The sequence below is a fragment of the Mustela putorius genome, unplaced genomic scaffold (genome assembly GCF_011764305.1).
Source record: "Mustela putorius furo isolate JIRA1106 unplaced genomic scaffold, ASM1176430v1.1 tig00003859_pilon_pilon_pilon, whole genome shotgun sequence".
In the NCBI taxonomy this organism is placed as follows: Eukaryota; Metazoa; Chordata; class Mammalia; order Carnivora; family Mustelidae; genus Mustela; species Mustela putorius.
This window is the reverse complement of record NW_025422011.1, coordinates 20,535,104-20,555,630: the sequence shown is the minus strand read 5'-3', so window position 1 is coordinate 20,555,630 and position 20,527 is coordinate 20,535,104. Positions and strand designations below refer to the sequence as shown.

Genomic DNA, 20,527 nt, shown 5'->3' with positions numbered 1-20,527 from the left:
GGGGTTATGGACTTTGGGGAGGGTATGTGCTATGGTGAGTGCTGTGAAGTGTGTAAACCTGGAGATTCACAGACCTGTACCCCTAGGGCTAATAATATATTATATGTTAATAAAAAACTTAAAAAAATTTTAAAAAGAAATATAATGTCCGGGTTTTTATTTGTAGTTAGTGAGAAGAATAGAGAAAACTACACCTAATTGTAATTTTAAACATAAATGTAATTGAAGATGAAAGTCCCAATCTCTTATGGTAGTAGAAGTCTCCAGAGTCTGTTGTTAACAAAGTGTGCTGTGGTTTCCTTCCCAAGTAATATGCAATTCACATGCGAGTCCAATTGTATATGCCTAGTTATATCGGTTGTGAATTTTACTATTACCCAAAGGCAGGTACACAGCTTGCAAAACTACTCATATATTTTAATGGATATTAAAGACATTATGTCTACTCTGTATTTATGTTTTAAATTTAAATCTCATTAAAAGAAGACAGTGGGTTAGCAAAACTGCTTCTCTTCAAAATAAAACTTTGAATAGGAGAGGATATGCATTTGTCCCAACAAATAACTAGACATTTTTTAAAAAAGGAAATGAGATTTTTTTTTTTCAAAATAAAAGTTATTGAGGGCTGCAGTTTTATAGGAAACTTGAAACAGATAAAAAAAAATCAAAAGCATAATAACCCTAATCCGGCAACCCCACCTCTCTGCATTCATTACTGATCTATTTATTATTTTATTATTTCTATGTGATGAGTCTCGCCAAAAGGAAGGAGTCCAGGTATGGGGTTGGCAAATGCCATTTGGCCTTAGTATACATTTGTGGATGCTGTTCACTCCTCCCTCAACCCCTTTCCCCCTCTAGAGTTTGCCTCAGATTACTATGCCTTTTTAATCACAATAATATTTTAGACAATCTCTTTGGAACATACTGGTCTTCCAAACACTGGGTAATCAGGTCAGGGACACCTGCCTGTGACTCTAAGCCTGCGACAGTCCTTCCCAATGAACTCAGTGTCACCTCCTATGGCGCACTCAGGTTCCACTCCTGGCAGATTGGAGTTCTCTTCCCCACCATCCCCCCCAAGCCCGACCCTCCCCATCCTCTAGAGAAGCCGGACCCAAGAATCCGCCTCTTTGGGTGTGCAGCGGGAGACCCGAGCGCGCGGGGCACCCCCTCCACTCTCCAACTCAAGCGAGAGACAGCGCACCCTCTGGCCTTGGGAGCAGCGGCGCCCAGCGATCCCCGGCAGGGCTCTCCTAGGCCGCCGGTGACATCACTGGCGAAACGGATTCCAGGCGCCCGGCTCCTGGTTTTAAGAGACGTAGGTCGGTCAGTCCGTCTCTGCCTGTCGGCCGCGGAAGAGGGCTGCTCATCGTGAGTTCCTGGGACACCGGAGGAGGAGGGAGAGCGCAGGCAGCGAGGGAAGGAGGACCCCGGCAGGCGACAGCAAGGAGTTCAGCCCCGCGCACTTCCCTGCTGCCTCCGCTGCTCGCGCTGGGCCTCAGCACCAGGTGAGTCCGGGAGCACGAGGGACTGGAGCCCAGGGGCTCTGCCTGTGTGAGGCTGGTCCTAGTGTGAGTCACTTATGGGAGCCAAAAGCACACAGTTCAGCTCTATGCATCTCCTGCCTCTGTTAGAGAGTTGCTGGGATCAGGATTCTGATCTGCTGGGGCCATAAAGGCCTTTTGGAGGACAAAGGATTTTTCTTACCAAAGACATGTTTCTCTCCAGCCCTAAGAGTAATGAGCATACAGTCTACAAGTAACAGAGACCAAAGAAGTAGGATAGAATCAAAATACAGGGAGGAAACTGTTACCAGGGAATGTCCCTGCAGCAGCAGCCTCCAAACTCAGGTGCTTGGGTTTGGGGTGTAGAGAGCCAGAGAAAGAGGACTGGTTCTAGGATACCTGAAACCTTGTACAAAAAAGAGAAGAGAGAGGAGAGAGAGAGGAAGAAGGAGGGAGGGGAGAGAGAAAGTAAGAGGGAGACAGAGACACAGAGAGAGAGAGAAGAAGGGAGAGAGAGAGAATGAGGAAGAGAGAAAGGAAAGAAAGAAAAAATGCACAGAACTCTGCAATGACCAGGTTTAACTTCTGGAGGAAGCTAAGTGGTGTAGAGAAAGAATGCATACACTTTCATTTGTGTGTCCTCTGACCTGAGCTAAATAAACAGCAACAGGGCCAATTATAGTTAGAAACATTTAGAATACTGAGGCTTTCTCACTGACTCCAGATGTGGCCTTTTAAAGGTATTATTTATAGGTAAGAGACTATGCAAATTTTAAGTGAACAGCCAAACTGAGTTTGGACAAACATATGCAAATTACAATACAGGATATTTATGTGCATCACTCCAGAAATTCCCTGAGTATCCCCCTTCAGGAAACACCCTCTCAAATGTAAACACTTTTCTGACTTCTGCCACCATAGGTTAATTTTGTCTGTTCTTTAAATTTTTATAAGTAGAATTATGCAGTATATACGCTTTGTACAGTTTCTTTTACTAGTAAAAAAGTCTCAAATTCATGTGTATTTTCGAATCAGTAGATTGCTCCTTTTTAGTGCTGAGTGATATTCCATCGCATGAAGAAAGCACAGTATGTTTTAGCTTTTAACTTACTCTTGGGGCATTTGAATTGTTTTCAGCCTTGCCTTATAAAATAAAGTTACTAAGAACATTCTTGTAAATCTTTTTTCAGGTATTTGGGAATCTCTCTCTCTCTCTCTCTCTCTCTTTCTCTGTAATTGCTGGGTTATAAAATAGGTATAATTTAACAATATGAAACAGAGGCCACCTGTTTTTCAAAGTGCACCATTTTTTAGTGTGACCAGCAAGGCAAGAGCAATCTAGCTGTTCCCCATCATTCACAACACTTGGAATTTTAATCTTCCCCATTTAGCAACTCTAAATTATAGTTTGCCTTTTCACTTTATTTATCATGCTCTTTGCAAAGCAAGTATTTTTTCATATTGGTGAAATCCAATGAATCATCTTTTAATGATTAACGGTTTTTTTTCCTTATCTAACAAAAATTTTCCTACCACAAAGTCTTAAAAATATTTTGCATATTCAGTTCTAGAAACATCACCATTTTAGCCCTTATCTTTATGCCTGTGATCAGCTCTAATTTTATGTGTTTGGTAAGAAATAGGGGTCAGGGCATTTTTGGTTTGTTTGTTTTATTTTTCCAAATGGATATCCAGTAAGCGATTTCAACATTATTTGCTTAAAAAGCAATTCTTTCCCCATTGGATTGCACTGGTGTCTGTTGAAAAGCATTTCACTGTGCTTGTGTGGGTCTATATCTGGTATTGTGATTTTGTTTCATTGACCTACTATCTATATTTATAAATTGAATTATGTACTTTAAGATATTTTTATAGAACTTCTTAAAATCAGGTGATGTAATTTTCAATTTTTTTCTTTCTCAAAATGCTTGTTTATCTACAAATATTTTAAAATCAGTTTATTAGATCTATAAAATGTGTACTGGAATTCGATTCAAATAACAAAGCATCTTCAGGAAAGATTGAGGAGAATTGACACTCTAACAATTATAAATCCTCCAAGCAATAAGTCCGATATATCTTTCATTTATACAGATCTTTTAAAATTTCTTTCCGCAATGTTTTATAACTTTTAGTGCATCAGACTTGCACATTTTGGTTTAAATTTAATCCAGTGCAATTTATGTATTTTGGTGCTGTTGCAAATGGCAATACATTTTCCAAATGTTTGTTGTCAATTTTTAGAAATATGATAAAATCTTGAATATTTACTTTGTATCCCTCAACTTTGTGACATTTGCATAGTATCTCTACATATTTTGTTGTTGAGTCCTTAAACATATCTTATGTACACAACTATTTTGTCTGGAAATAAATATGGTTGTGTGTTTTTCTTTTCAATTATTATGTGCTTTTTTTTTTCTTGTCTTATTTCACTAAGTAATTTCATTTGACTAGGTTCATTAGCACATACTGAATAGGAGTATGAACACCCTTACTTTTCCTCAATCTCAGGGAGAAATTATTTAATATTTCACCATTTAGTATTTTGATAACTATAAGGTCCTTTTACCAGACGAAAAAGTCCCTTCTTCTCCTATTTTTGCTGGGAATTTTACACATGAGTGTTAACTTTTGACGTTTACTTCATCTATTATAACAACATATTTCTTACTTGTACTGTTATTATGTTGAGTAACAGTTTCATATTTGGTTGTAGAAACAATCATGCATTCCTGGGATGAACTCAATTTGGTCATAATATTTTGTCATTTAGACATTGCTAGGTCCTATTTTAATTAATTGATTAATTAAGACACAGAGACAGAGAGAGTGGCGGGGGGCACGGCAGAGGGAGAGGGAGAGACAGAATCCCAAGAAAGCTCCATGCCCATTGTGGAGCTGGTCCCATGACCCTGAGATCATGAGTCAAAATCAAGAGTGGGATATTTAACTGACTGAGCCATCCAGGCGCCCCATTAATTTTTATTTCTAATGTCCTATTGATGAATTTTGTGTTATGTTCATGTATGGTATTGCTTTATATTTTCTTTTGTTGTAATATTCCTTCCATGTTTTCTTACTACTTTATATTGGTCTCAGGAAATAATTTGGAAAATTATATATTGTTCTACTTTCTGAAAAAAGTTTTGTAAGATTGGTGTGATTTCTTTCTTAAATGTTTGATAGCATATAGCAGTGAGCTAATTAGTGCCTAGTTTTCTTTGAAAGAAGATGACAATAATTCAATTCCTCATAGTTATAGATAACAGGTTTTCTATTTTTTAAATTCATTTTAGTAAGTGTGCTCTTTAAAGAGTGTCAATTATATCTAAATTGTTGAATTTGGGGAGTATGAAGATGTTCATATTTCCTTTTAAAATTATAATATTTATAGATATAATAGCCATATCCTCTAATTCATAATTTTAGTAATTTTATTTTCTTGATCAATCTTACTTGGGATTTTTCAAGTTCCTTTTTTCCTCCCAAAAATCTTCTATTGACTATGTTAATTTCTCTTCTTGTTTGTTATTTTTATTCCCATTCTTCTCTTTATATTCTTTCCTGTACCTACTCTGAGTTTATTTTGCTCTTAATTTTCTAGTTTCTTATGGTAGAATCTTTTAAATTGCTTTCAAATTGTTTTATTTTTTAAGTATTAAATCTAAGTATAAATTTTCCTCTAAAACTGTTTTAACATTTCCTCATGAATTTGGGGGGTTTTATTGTTTTTTAAAATTCATGTTGAAATATTGACTAATTTTTTGTATGCTTTCTCCTTTGACCTATGGTTATTTGGGAGTATTCTACTGAATTTCCAATCACTTGGGAATTTTTACAATATCTTTTTGTTACTAATTTCTGCATTAATTCATTTTTCCTGAGAATGTACTGTATGATTTTAATCACGTAAAATGTATTGAAGCATATTTTATCGTCCAGCATATAATATATCATGATGAATATTCCTGTGTATCTGAAAATAATGTGTGTGTGTGGGGGGGGTTTGTGTGGTTTCTTTTTTTCATTTGTTGTGCAAGGTGCTTCATAAATGTAAATTAAGTTAATTTCTGTGGTAGTAATTTTCAAAATTTCAATATTCTTATAAAAATCCCAACTATGGATTAAGGATTTAGTACTGTCAACTTTTTTTCACCATGTTCTTTGAAGTGCCTTTCTGAGAGGCAAACACTCTTAGGTTTTTCTTCTTGATGAATTGACCATTTTATCATTAAGAAACTTCCCTCATATCTCTGGTAATATTCTTTTTTTTCAACTAAAGTCTACTTTACAAGCTATTAATATATCATCTCCAGTTTGTTCTTTTCTTTCCAAATCAGTAACACTTTCAGTTTTTCTTTACCAATAATATTAGGACAGAGCCTGTTCTTCTTTCTAGGAGAGTTACTTATTTTATGTATTTATTCCAATCATCTGTAAGCATTAAACAGTAAAAAACTTACATAATGCACCTTTATACTGGCACTTACTGCTTAGGGTTGGAGAGCAGGGGCACAAAGGTACAACGGAGAAGTTCTTACCCTGTGCTTCAGGGATCTGAAAGTCAGAAGATGGGCTGGCATAAGCCCTTTGAAATTGTTTGCAACTTCAAAGATTATGTATGTGTACATTTTTCTAGGTAGGAGATCTGAGCTTTCTACAGAAGATTTCTTACTTTCCCAAATAAGAACAAGACATAATTGAGGCAGCTTTCTTAAATCTGTAAATATCATGTGGATAGTTTCTCTCAATCAGAAGATATAACTCTAGCCACTTTGTGCCTAGTGCCCTAGCTTAACTAAAACTAATTTGTGCTAATCCCTTAACAATGCTTTATCATTGAAATTTTGGTTGCTACAGTTTATGCCTCAGCAGTTTTTACATCCTTAATTAGCCTTTTTTTCTATTATGAAAATTTTAAAACACATTTGAGCAAAAGAGATTTTAATAAGGCCATAATTATCTCATGCGTATAGATACAAATTAGAAATAAAATAAATTAAAAAAGACAATGATCATTACATAAGGAACTATTTATGCAGAAAGAGCGCTCAGGCCCTATGAAACACTCTCCTCTTTCATGTTCTTTATAACTGTATGTCAGAGTACATAGTATATGTGCATCATTGATTTGGAAATCATCATTGAAGAACAAGAGGTTCCCTGTTATGGATGTGGGGGCAGGTGACTTGAATTTGGTATCAGCCCTTGCAGTATCTTCCATAGTGATTGTGGACAGGTTGTCTTCCTTAAGACCCAATTTCCGCCTCTCTGGGACCAATGCTATCTATTGGAAATGGATATGTGTGAACCACACATACAAGCACATAGGAATTTAAAAATTTTTTTTTAAAGATTTTATTTATTTATTTGACAGAGAACACAAGTAGGGAGAGAGGCAGGCAGAGAAAGAGAGAGAGAGAAGCAGGCTCTGCACTGAGCAGAGAGCCCGATGTGGGCCTTGATCCCAGGACCCTGGGATCATGACCTGGGCCAAAGGCAGAGGCTTTAACCCGCTGAGCCACCCAGGAGCCCAGGAATTTTAAATTTTATAGTAGCCATTAAAAAGAGTAAAAGGATAACAATGAAGTCAATGTTAATACTATATTTATCTCAATATCAATATTATTATCATTTCAATATGTAATCAACATAAAATATTATCAAAATGTATAATATTTTATCAAACTAAGTTTTTAAAATCTATTTATACTTTATGGCACATATCTCAATTTGGATTCGTCACCTTTCAAGGACTCAACTTTGACATCTGACTATCTTCTATTTTATTGGCTTATAGGCTTATATAAAATTACTGCTTTAATTCTATGAACATGGAAGTTAATGAGAAATAAAAATTCATCTTTAGAATTTTGATTTGTGGTTTTATTATATCTCCTGTGTCTGATTAGTATGTTCTATGATTTCTCTATCTTTTTGAAGACATGTAATAAAATCGTACTAATTTAATAACCCTATCTACTAATTCAATCATTTGCTACTATGGTTCAGTTTGGATTGACTGAATTTCTCATTATGGATTGTGCTTTCCTGTCTCTCTGAATATCTGGCAATTTTTAATTGGATGGCAGTGCATTGTAAAGGTGACGTTATTTCGTACTGCATATTTTTAGATTTTTTAAATGTTCCGAGTCTTGTTCTAGAATGCTGTTATTTGGAAACAGACTTATCTGTCTAGGTTCTGCTTTTATGTTTAACTAGCTAGGACCAGAAGGATGTCCAGCCTAGGGTTAATTTTGTCCACCGCCAAGGCAAGTTCTTTCTTAGCACACTGCCATGTGAATTATTAGATTTTCCACTATGGCTTATGGGAACTGGTGTTATTCTAGGTCTCCTGTGAGTGCTAGAAACTTTCCCTTGTAATGCATTTGGTTGGTTCTTTCCTCGACCTAAAATGGTTTCCTTATGTGCACATAGTGATCAATACATCTGAGGGGAAGCAGAATCTGCCCTTCTAAGTGAGCCACATTGACTTCTGGATTGTTCTGAGCGGAAGGCAGTTAAGACCCAGGAGATCAGGAAAGCTTTCTACCTCTCCCCTAAACTGCCTACAAGAATTTAGATAGGGGGCTTGAACCAGGAAGAGAACTGTTACCAGTAAAAAGACTTTTTCGCATGGTATAGGAACCATTTGTTCATCAAACTTTCGCTCTTCTCAACTTTGTGTAAACTGTCTTCCTCTCCTTTGGAGTCCGAGTCCTCTGCCCCTTTCTCCTAAGCTCAGACTGGTATATAAAGCTGAATTACTTACCAGCCTAGGAGTCTCATATTTTTACAGGACTCCCATAGGTATGAAATTAAATTTGTTTTTCTCTTGTTAATCTGTCCTTTTCAGTTTTATTATTAGCCAGCCAGAGAACTTAAAAGGAAAGAAAGGAATTTTTCACTATCCTTCAATCTAGTGTAACTGGGCTTTCCTTTCAGTATAAGGATTGTTGGATCATTCTCAAGTTTTCTGCTTTGTCTTCCTTTGCACATGAAAATATTTGAACTTCACAAAATAAAATTGGACGCCGCTAATATACATTATTTTCCAATAAAGTTAATACAATATGGACTGTTTTAAAGAAAGCAGTTCCTCAGTATCATTATATCTTGCTCCATTTATAGGTATTTAATTATTTTTCAATTGACTTTACAAAGAAACAGCCAAATTTAAATCATAGTTTTTCTGTGGAGCTTTCTGCCCCTTTTTCTAACTCTCGAGCTGAAATTTAATAATCACATATTTATTTTTCTAGAAAAAAAGAAATGCTCATAATTATGCACTTAGGCAGATGCTTCTCAATATATGCTAAAACTTACTATAAAAATTATATTTTTATATACGTAATTTATAAACCCTCATGATGCAATAATATTCAAGACAGAGGAAATAACATTCCTAAAGTTGCAATGGTATATTTGCCTTCTGAGCATCTTATAATTTAAGTGTTTCAGAAATCTTTGTCGTTCCTGGCTGCCAGAATAATAATAATGGTTAAATTAGGTGAAGAAAACTAACTACAATTACTTTTTACTGTAAAGTTTCACAAGACAAAGGATAAAGTCTTTATTTCAAAAATTTGCATGTGTATTAGCACAAAAAATTAGAGTAGACATTTCTACTAGTGAATTTGGGCAGGAAGTTTCTGAAATATAAATTTATCTGGAGGCTGTGATAGATTCTTCTTAAATTATCCTCCCCTGTCAATTCATCCAGAAAACAAAACAAAACAAAATGCAAGAATGGTCTTGAAAAACAAAACCCAAAGAATCAAAGTATAACTTGTTGGTATGTTACTGTTCCATTATTTATACTCCTGAAAACTTATGGCACTCCATTCCTGTGGGCCTATTTGAAAATGAATATGGTGCTATCCATGGTTCATTTTGCCAAAGAGGTTATGATTTAATTGACTCTAATAAAAGGTCATTCTCTTTTCCCCTCCTTCTCTTTTTCCTCCTGTTCCCTTCCCTCTTTACATTCAACAGTCCTTGTTTACATTTAGTTATGATGCAGGCTAGAGTCTGAGCCACTCAGGTTCAGACAAGAACCACTTGCAAAAACTGCTGTAGCACTAAGTGGCAAGTTCATCTTTCTGCCTCTGAAAACGGCTTAGCTCCTCAGTAACAAAGGATTTTCTAGTTCAAAACGTCTTGTAACCTAAGTTCTATGTAAAGCAGTATCTCTAATACCCACTTTGCTAGTACTGAGTTCTTTTCAAATGTTGGGGAACGTGAGATTGAAGACATTGATTCAAAAATGTATTATTCAGTATTTGCTGTTTTTTATTTAGTAGATCAAAAGAGCAACATTGTTTTAAGGTAACGTATGAAATTAGAAAAATGATAGTCCTTGTATAATATAATGACAAAGATAAAAGGTCTTCATTTAAGTATGAAATCTTATAAATTTTAAGGTTTTGTCCAATCTCACCTTTTCATGAACAGTTTTAATAGCTGAAGCACTGCTGCACTTATTAGTCCATAATTTTCCCCATATTGAACATATATTAGGGCCCTGGTGAGACTTTCTTTACTCAGCCTTCAGGAAAAAGCCAAGCATTTTGCTTTTTTTGAAGTGGCAAATCCCATAGACATAAGAAAGCTATTTAGTCTTGACAATTGGCTCTTCCCTTCAGGAGGTGGCAGGTAAAGTCAGTAAAAAGCGATTTAATGATACGAATAATAACCAATATAGAAGCTCATTTAAGGTATGCACAAATAACCGTGGTCAACGAAAGTAAACATGCGTTGGTTTAATGGATACAGCATAGAATGACTGCACTTTTTAAAATGCCTTCATTCTGTCGAAACATTAAATTGCTATTCCAAGACAGGCAATAATTTTCTTCACAAGGAAAAAATGTTTAGATATTCAAAGAAGTAATGTGAAGTGTTCTTTAGTTCTTGGTGAATAAAGGACCAGTGGGATGCTTGAGAAGGCTTGTGTTTTATTCTGCAGAAGCTTTTTATTCCTTTGCGCTGTGGTTCTGCTGTTAGTTTCTTGGTTTGTTAAGTATGAAATGACTTGTTAGGGAGAGGGACTTCACAGGCAAGAGGGAAACTCTACCAACTTTTGGTAATTTTTGCTTCAAGCGAGTTTAGCAGATGGTTGATTGTAGTCCTTCCAAAAGGAGGCAACTTGGGGTTCTCTACTGGGCCCTCAGATCTGTAGCCATCATACTACACATTTATTTGTATTCTATTTTAAGAAAATGTTATATATTGATGACTCCTTGGCCGCCTCTTTTTCTCTCCCATATTCTCACCTTAGTATCCAGCAAATAAGTTTGATGTTGGAAGCGGTTCCAGTTTAACTTCTCTGAAATACTCTCAAAGAAATTTGAGCTACTTTTCCTTAGTTCTGAGGGGGCAGAGCTGACACTCTTTTTTTTTTTTTTTTTTTTTAAGATTTTATTTACTTGACAGACAGAGATCACAAGTAGGCAGAGAGGCAGGCTGAGAGAGGGGAGGAAGCAGGCTCCCTGCTGAGCCGAAAGCCGATGTAAGGCTAGATTCCAGGACCCTGGGATCATGACCTGAGCTGAAGGCAGAGGCTTTAAAACCCAGGCGCCCCCTAGTTTTCCTTAGTTATATTCATAAAATAAGATTCCCACAACCACTTCATATGACTCTCTATGCATTCATTTATTTGTGATCAGTTCTACACCATTCTGAAGCGTCAAACTGTAGGATTTTATTCCTCCTATATTTAGAAGATATTAATATGCCAGTGATTTTTTTTTTTGGGGGGGTGAGTGTTACTTTCCTGGGCAAAAAGTGTAAAATGTTCCAAGGAATGAACAGTTTCCCTCTGCCACTCATCTTTCATCTCTGCCAACTGAAGTGCTGGATAATACTGTTTTTTATTTTATATTATTTCAAGAAAAAAAAATGGAAGCAAATTAATTTCACATAGTAACTTTGAGTACCCAATAACTAGTCCACTGTGTGTTTTGTTTTTGTCTTATAAGGATGAAAAGTAACAGGTTTTAATAAAAGGTCATCATTTTTCTGGAAAAGTCTGACATGGACGGTACAATGGGAGGAAACCATAGAACCTCCTTGCTTTCCCTCATGTCATCAAAACAAGAACATCACCTCTACTGTACTGGCCTTTAAATTGTGTCAAAACATATATCATCTTAAGAGCACTTGGGTGGTGCAGTCAGTTATATCCAGCTCTTAGTTTCAGCTCAGGCAGCGATCTCAGGCTTGTAAGATCCAGTCCCCAGCTTCTGCTCCCCACTGCCGTGCACTGGGCTCCACACTCAGCATGGAGTTTATTTGAGATTCTTTCTCTCTCTCTGCCCCTCCCACTCATGCTCTCTCTCTCTCTCTCAAATAAATAAGTCTTTAAAAATGAAACAAAATATATATCATTGTATAGAAGAAAATATAGATTATAGCATGAATATCAGTATGTTCCACTTACTTAATTCTAGGAACTCTTGTCAAGCATCTTTGTCAAATTGTTGGGTGTTTCTCCATTTTCCTAAAAATAATAAAAACTGAACCATGCATCTAATCATATGATTTAAAGATATTAACATATCCCTGATAATGTTAAGTGTGTCTCTCTAAGCAATCCCAGACATGAGAAGTAAGTAGAAGGTACTCCATTAGACAGAAAGTCTTTTGAGGGCAGAGTCCCAAGTCTTAGGATTCTCGATGCCCTGCATGGATCATTTTTGAGTCTGGCAAGTGTGACATATATACGTGCCATATATATATTTGAAAAGAAAAAGTCAGATTTTTTGTATTCTCAGCTGACTTCTAAGCACTATTCCTACTTTTATAAGATGCTGTGTCTTTTGGTGTTTATATAATACACTGGGAGAATATGATATGTTTTAATTGAGTCCCATGAGTGTTATGATCATACTTTTGACAAGAAATTCTGTTTCAGTTGTATTTCTAGTTTTAGTCCTGTCCATATAATTATGATACCTTTCAAACAAATTTACAGAGTCAAACTATTCCAGATTTCTAACTTTAAGAAGTAGACAACATGCTTTTTAAAAAAATATCTTCTGGTTCCTCCTAATTTTGCATTTAGGAATTACTTCATTTATATTTACTATGTTCTTTTTCTCTGCCTTCTCTCTCTGTCTCTTTCTCTGTGAATCACACACACACACACACACACACACACAAACTGCAACTTGCTACCTTGTTTCTTTCAGCCACATAATAATAACCTGACATGGATTCTTCCTATACTTCTGAGGTGGGAAAGCTGAGGGGGACTCCATTTTAGAAAAGTTCCTTCTCTGCTGGTTTTCTGCTAGGTCCCACTGACTCATCTTCTATATTTTGCATGTGAATAAGCCACAGAAGCTAAGCTCCCACTCTAAGTGGGAAGCAAGAAAGTTAATCATTCTTTGAGTTTTGTCCTAGGCCCCCAAACACATGATAACACCTAAAGAGAGCCAGATCCCAAACACATTCCAGGCCATCAGCTGCAAACAAATTTCAGCTGATCATCAGTACTCCTTAAAGAATATCTGCTCTTTACCTGTCACTCAGCTTTGATCAGAACCTACCCTGGATTCCCTCTTAGACCTTTTTCTAATACAAACCCCAACCCCAAGTGATGGAGAGACTCACTCTTCTTTCCTTCCTGAGTCTCCCAGACACTCCATCTGCTCTACTCTATCACTTAAGCTGTTTAACAAAACTCTGTTTTCACTTTCTCTGGCTTGCATATGATTTCTATCCTGCGTGAAGTCAAGGAATATTTTGGCTGGTATTGCAGGACACTCCTGAGTTTTCAGACCCAGCCTACCTCCATCACTAACCATCCAATTCATACTTCCTCTTTCTTTCAAGGCAGATCATCTGATTGTCTCTAAGAAGTCTCTTCCTGACTAGCTTTCAGCTAGCATCACGTTATAGGGTGAATCTGCCATATGCTTGCATAAGTATTACCTTCTATTTATTATTTTTTAAAATCTTACTTAAAATCAATTAATTAACATATGGTATATTATTAGTTTCAGAGGTAGAGTTTAGTGTTTCATCAGTTGCATATAACACCTCGTGCTCATTACATCAAATGCCCTCCCCAATGTCCATCACCCAATTACCCAATTACCCCATTCCCCCATCAACGCCCCTCCAGCAATCCTTAGTTTGTTCCCTATAGTTAAGAGTCTCTTATGGTTTGTTTCCCCCTCTGATGGTGTCTTATTTTATTTTTCCCTCACTTCCCCAAAGTTCATCTGTTTTGTTTCTTAAATTCCAATTATGATTGAAATCATGTATTTGCTTTCTCTGACTGACTTATTTTGCTTAGCATAATACTGTCTAGTTCTATCCACATTGTTGCAAATGGTAAGATTTCCTTTTTTATGGCTGAGTAATATTCCATTATATACATTAATTCTAATGTTAAACTTTTCAGTATATATATTTCTCATGTAATTCTATTTATTCTTATATACAAACTCTTTAAGAACTATAATTCTGGTCTAAACTATATGTCCTACTGAACTATACCTTATATTAGTAAAACTTCTCAAATATACAACTTTAGGAAATAAGTTCCTTCTTTTTTAAGAAACATTTAATTTCCAGCATACCACATTATATATACTCATTTCAAATTAAAGAAAAGTATAAAGACAAAAATTAAAGCCTCCTATAATCCAAGTACGTGAGCACTGTTGCCATTTTTTTTAAAGGTTTTATTTATTTATTTGACAGAGAGAGAGAGATCACAAGTAGGCAGAGAGGCAGGCAGAGAGTGAGGGGGAAGCAGGCTCCCTGCTGGGCAGAGAGCTGGATGTGGGGCTTCATCCTAGGACTCTGAGATCATGACCTGAGCTGAAGGCAGAAGCTTAACCCACTGAGCCACCCAGGCGCCCCTGTTGCCATTTTTTTAAACAATAATGAGTTCAATATATAAGAAAAGTTGAATAATGATTTGTGATTACATCAGTTCACTTAATAAGTTCCAAATTCCTTGATATAAATCAAGCTCGGAATTTAGATTAATTCTAAAAGCTGATTAAGAAAAGATTAATTCTAAAAGCTGAACTAATTTTGATAGTTCATGCTTAATAATACATTATAATGCAGGTTTGGTCATATTGCTTAACCTATCAGATTAGTAGTACATTTAGATCATTTATTTGGTTTCAATTAAGGATCTTAGTAAATAGGATTTATAAGTAAATTACCCAAAGGAAATAACTTATTACTTTGATAGTTCAAATGAGGATTTACCTAATTTCTCTGAGTGCATAATCTTCAGTTGACTTGTTTCTAAGTGTATGCCTGCATCAAAACTTTAGATCTTAATAAACCATCTCAAATCTTGGCCTTTAGAAGCAGGGCATGAGAAAACATTAGCTAAAATTGTGGCTATTATTTATAGGTGTGTTTTGTTTAAATAAGGTAAAGATTTTGAAATTTACTCTGTGTGAAAACTTATCAAAATGCTCGTTAGGTGGAGCAAAGGAGAAAGAAGGGGGTGAACTGATTTTTTGTTGTTATTTATGACAAGAATGAGACAATGTAATTTACATTTAAAAAAAATTCTGTTGGATATATAATTCTGGCCCTCAAATTAATGACCTTGAATTCTGGAAGTGCTTCCAGAATTTAGCTGGCCAGTTTCATTGTTTTCTGCCAAGTGATAGAGGTTTTAATTGCTGCATTTCATTAGGAAAACAAAATAAAGCATAGTTATTACAGGCTGCACACTGTAATTTAAGTCCTATCTGTTGGTCTCTTCCAGCGACCACCCAATGTAATGGCACGAGACTGGTTTAACCAGGCATGGCCCAACTCAACTGCCCTTTTCTGTAGAAAGATTCTATCCTTTCAACTATTGTGACTTCTAGTTTCAAGTTTATCTATTTTTTTCTTTTCATTTAAATTCAGAGTTTGAATCTTTTATATAGACTTTAAGTAACTCAAGGTGAAACAATAGTCCTTTTCCTGAGATCTGCTATGCATAATACCACTGATATATTTATTGAACAGAAAATAGCATAGTTTGCACATTAGTCCATTAACTGCTTCATATTTATTGTTTTAGCATCAAGGGAGAATGACAACATGGTTCTAAAATTAAATCAACCCACCATGTTAGATACATAGCATTGAAAAGCTGTTTTTGAAATTAAAATGATGGGCAGCAAAAGGTTAGGCTCCTGAAAAGGATCTGAAACCTTGTCTCGAATATCATTCAATATATATGCATTCTTCATTAATTTGTAGAACCAAAAAAGAAGCATTTCACCCTTTTTTGTTGTTCCAAAATTATGATCTCAAAATCATTCAGTTTTGAACATTTGAATCTCTATCAACTAGTTTACAAAGCTTATGGAGTAAGTTGTAAGTCATGGAGCAGGGACTAGAAAAAAAAAAAAAAGAGTGCAGAATCTTACTGCCTTTGCTAAACTGAAATAATCCATCTCTTAGCTTTCAAGATTTTTATATGAAGCCACCATGAATCATAATCTTTGCTTCAGGGAAAGTGTCCAAAAAGTTTGATTTGTTAAATCAAACTCATCCTTGATTTGAAGGAGGCAATTGTAATGATGTCATTTCCTGAATTATCTCAAATAACAGTAGAATCTGAAGGAACCATAATGATTAGTGACCTCATACAGATTAAGGGCAGCCACAAATACAAGCAAGGGCATCCCCTCCCATTCTTCATCTCACAGGCAATGCTCCTTCTGCAGAGCAGTTCAACAAATATTTTAATTTCTTTATGTCTCATCTGTCCCTAAAATTATATTTTATATGATAGCAGATGACTTCAGTAGTAGATGAACAAAGGCATGGATAGATAGGTAGGTAGGTAGGTAGGTAGGTAGAAAATGTTTGCTAGATGTGGTCCATAAATTGTCTTTAAAAATCTGAGGGGTTGGGGAGCCTGGGTGGCTCAGTGGGTTAAGCCTCTGCCTTTGGCTCAGGTCATGATCTCGGGATCCTGGGATCTAATCCTGCATCGGGCTCTCTGCTCGGCAGGGAGTCTGCTTCCCTCTCTCTCTCTCTCTCTGTCTGCCTCTCTGCCTACTTGTGATCTCTGTCTGTCAAGTAAATAAATAAAATCTTTAAAAAAAGAAAATCTGAGGGGCCCTCAAAGATAAAAACATTCCAACTCTCACTCAACTAAAATTGTTACTATCCTATCGATAACATTTAGAATCACTTTCCTTAAAATGGTGTGCTACAAAATCTGACTTTGAAATTTAAAATCCAGAGTTATTTTAATATGGAAAGTTCAGTGAGTATGATAGTGGAATCTCCTACTACTTTGACTTTTTTTGTTTTTCAAGCACACACACACACACACACACACACACACTGTTCTTTTGCCTGGTGCTTGATTTGACACGTATTTCTCCTTATGATTTTAAGTTTTTTTTTTCTTTTCAATTACTCAGGTTTCAATTAACCTCTCAAAGATTTAACATTTAGCACACTGATTTATAATAATTATAATACTTAAAGTTCTTGTCATAAATGTATGAAACTAGGTTATTTACTGACAGTTTTTTTTTAACATGAACACAATTCACAATACAGATGCCATTTTCTCTTATTTTCCAAAAGTTTATAGAATAAAATACAGAGATTTTTAAAAAATCTTTTAGCTTTATTCACTGTATGTGTTTTTCTTAATCCCACTGAGTGAAAGGATTCAGGTCTAGTGATGTCTGATTCCAAGCTGATGCATAATTGCTACTACTCTACCATTACACAGAGAATTATATTATTTATACTTCAGTACTCAGTCAATTTAACCAAAATCCTTTAAAAATAACACTTGACTGAGATGAAACATTTTTCACACCTGAAAGTTTTCCTATATGTTAAATCCTGTTCTTTCATTGAACCTTTTATATTTCTTGCCTCTAAGAAATTGTGACTGTTGGAATGCCTTTAATTAGATTCCCCTCAAAACTTTTATTAGTTAATAGAGCTCAGCTTTATTAGTTCTAACCAAGATCCCATTTCCTCTTTACAATATTCTCCCTGGTTTCTGATAATACTCAAATCATTATCTGTTTTTGTTCTATGTTATTTTTTTCCTGATATGCATATTTAATGTCAACTATTGGAGAGTTTCTTCTACTAATCAGTGAAATAAATTATGGCCTTTTAAAAAAATAGATTTTGTGGGGCGCCTGGGTGGCTCAGTGGGTTAAAGCCTCTGCCTTCAGCTCAGGGCATGATCCCGGGGTTCTAGGATCGAGCCCCGCGTCGGGCTCTCTGCTGAACGGGAAGCCTGCTTCCTCCTCTCTCTCTCTCTGCCTGCCTCTCTGCCTACTTGTGATCTGTCTTTCAAATAAATAAATAAATAAATAAATAATCTTAAAAAAATAAAATAAAATAAAAAATAGATTTTGTTTATTTGAGAGAGAGAGAGTGCATGCGCGCATGCCCTTCAGCCAGGGAGGGGATGGAGGGAGAGGGAGAAGCAGGCTCCCCACTGAGCAGGGAGCCTGATGTGTGGCTCCCTGGCATCCCAGGACCTGAGCAAAGGCAGACAGTTAACCGACTGAGCCACCCATGCACCCAGTTATGGCCTTTTAATTTTGGTTTCAGACTACTAAAACATTTTTTAAAGAGGTAAGTATAAGAAGACTTGCTCACACATTTAGAAATGCAGGTGTATCACATCAATGCTTATGGACAACTTAGAAAAAAACTTGAGCAAACAAAAAAGAATAATTTAAGATAATATGGTATATTAGGCAGCATTAAAAATGATGATATGTACTGAAATGAGACTCCACAGTTTAAGAAGCTAAATAAAAGTGTACAAAAACATGCATTTGACATATTTTACTGAGCATTAACATGGTATATTATAAAAATATGCATAAAATAAATTTTTTTCATAAATATAAAAAAATTCAAAATTGTGTTTATAGTCTTGTGTATATTCAGTAATAAACTTGTCTTTATGCGTAATATAACCAGTAAATATAAAAAATTAATTTTCTTACATTCTAGAAAGTTTGGATTATACAGAAAAATTCAAATAATAAAATTAAAATTAACTGTAATGTATAATGGTTTAAGATCTCTTTTTGACTTTTATTAAAAATTCTGCTCCAGATTTTTAATTTTTCCAAAGAACTTCAAAACAGAAACAGGACACACTTCATCAAGTCTTTCTGGAAAAAATCTCAGTCAATGTAGTAATTTCACCTTAATTTTTGAGCAAATGTGCTAGGAATTCTAATTGCTAGTTTCTTTGTACCACATTTGAAAGTGTGTGTTTACCAATTCTTATTTAAGAATTCCAGTGTTCTTTGTAGATGACCAGGTCAGCCCAGTGCCATGTCTCTTTCACATTTAATGTCTGTTTCTCCATTTGTTTCTCCCGCTGGTCAACAGTTAGTTGATTAGGATTTTCCCATAGATTATTTTACAGACTTTCTTGCAGCTTTTTCATCTGTTTTTGGATGTGGAAATGTCCATACATTTTTCATTACACCCTGAGGAATTAGTCACAAATTCCAAAAGTGATTTCTGTTCTTCTATGTCAAACAGTTGTCTCTCTCAGTTAAATTCTTTTTGTTGGACATGTGTGTGTGAGAGAGAGAGAGAGAGATTATTGCTTGTCTACTTATTTTATCTTTTATTTTATTTTTGAGTTTTCCAAAAATTAACTGAAGCAGAAACAAGTTGGTCAGATACTTGTTGGTAAAAAGTAGTTGTAATGGTATTCAAAAATACTTTTCAAAAAGTATTCTAGCACAGGTTTTCTTCACAAACTAGATTATGCTGAAAACTTTTTTTCCTAAATCTTTCAGGAGTGTTGGTTCTTAAGACAGAGATTACTCCTATTCTGATCTATCTTGTGCTCCTGAAAAACTGCAGAAAGGCATCTGAAGGCTGTTTCTTTAAGATATGGATTTCTTTTTTATTCTTGCCAGTAATCTATTGCTGCACTAAGTGTGTGTTATTTTCACTGAAGGTCATGGTGATGCCGAGAAGTTTCACTGATAACCTGCCCATCTCCAGTTTCAGCCATCTTAATCAGAAGTATCCTTTCTGATTGAGGGTCAACCAGACGGAGTGAATCCAGATTGGTTTCTCTCAGGTTCAGGGAAGAAGTGTTTGGAAGGGGCAGAGCCATCCCTCTCTCCTGCCTTCCGGCAGCTCCTTATAGGTGGCAATCTCCCCGTCAAGAGCCATCTAAACATTCTGCACATCTTGGTATTCCCAAAGGTGACCTTCCTTCATGCTCCGAATATCATCCTGCAGGCGGCCAGTAGTGTCTTAATAGTCAGCTTCAAGGGCATTCACTTCCATTTCACTTATCTGGTGTTCAAGGAACTCCGCTCCTCTAAGTGCACCCACTTCACAGGTGAGGGACTGCACCTGCCTCAGGTACTCAAGTAACTCCAGCTTCTGGCGCAGGCCATCATTTTCCAGTCCACAGCCTCAGAGAGGTCAGCAGACTGGGACGTGTACCTCTCCGCAGCCTCTAGAAGCTTCTCTGCAGCCTCTTTCATAGGGCTGGCGCGCATCACTCATGACTTGCCTCCTTATTTTAAATTTAGTTTTACTTACATTGAACATTTTGAGATCCAAATTTATTTTCTTTCCAAGCAGTCTTTTTCTATTTTGTTGATATCCTTTTAGAAGGACATGCTTGGAATTTAGACAAATGTTTGTTATCTCAGTCTCATCAGCTCTAGGTGAGTGTTGTCATACATCTCAGGAACCTAATCCTCATTCCTTTGTGTTGCCAGAGCATTTCATGGGGGCCTTTTACAAAATTTGCTTAAACAATGACTCTTTGCTATCGTTTTATTACTGATGTTTGCCAACTGTCTATGGTAATTTATTCAAACATCATCCCTCACTCATAGTATGTGCATATGTAAAACCATATTTAATAAAAGCCATATTGCAGGGGTTAAGATTTTATGAGGTATGTGTATGGCACTGAATCTGTTGATAGTTCCCCGAACACGTTTAGATCATTTATCCGTGCTCTCTCTCCCTGTTCTTTTCACTCACCTCCA

The 20,527-nt window shown here is 35.9% G+C and overlaps 1 protein-coding gene and 1 pseudogene across 1 annotated transcript in view; one reads left to right on the top strand and one right to left on the bottom strand.

Annotated features, from left to right (window-relative positions):
• The first annotated feature begins 1,013 nt into the window (after positions 1 to 1,013).
• LOC101680762 (zinc finger protein 133-like) overlaps positions 1,014 to 20,527 on the top strand; it is a 51,699-nt gene continuing 32,185 nt past the window's right edge. The window contains exon 1 of the mRNA XM_045066119.1: positions 1,014 to 1,511. The gene's annotated coding sequence lies outside the window, so the exon portion shown is untranslated. The remainder of the gene's footprint in view (positions 1,512 to 20,527) is intronic.
• LOC106005712 lies at positions 19,462 to 20,033 on the bottom strand (annotated as a pseudogene).